The sequence below is a fragment of the Rhincodon typus genome, unplaced genomic scaffold (assembly GCF_021869965.1).
Source record: "Rhincodon typus isolate 14 unplaced genomic scaffold, sRhiTyp1.1 hic_rhity00000054, whole genome shotgun sequence".
NCBI classification, from domain to species: domain Eukaryota; kingdom Metazoa; phylum Chordata; class Chondrichthyes; order Orectolobiformes; family Rhincodontidae; genus Rhincodon; species Rhincodon typus.
This window is the reverse complement of record NW_025965692.1, coordinates 146,092-146,365: the sequence shown is the minus strand read 5'-3', so window position 1 is coordinate 146,365 and position 274 is coordinate 146,092.

Here is a 274-nt window from a genome sequence, read left to right as displayed (position 1 = left end):
CAGAGTCACAGTCACACACACACACGGAGAGAGACAGACACACAGAGACAGACAGAGAGACACACACACACACAGAGACAGACAGAGAGAGACACACACACAGAGAGACAGACACAGAGAGACAGACAGACACACACACACACACACACAGACACACACACAAAGAGAGCGAGAGAGACAGACAGACAGACACACACACACACAGAGACAGACACACACACACACAGACAGACAGAGAGAGACACACACACACACAGAGAGAGACAGAGACACA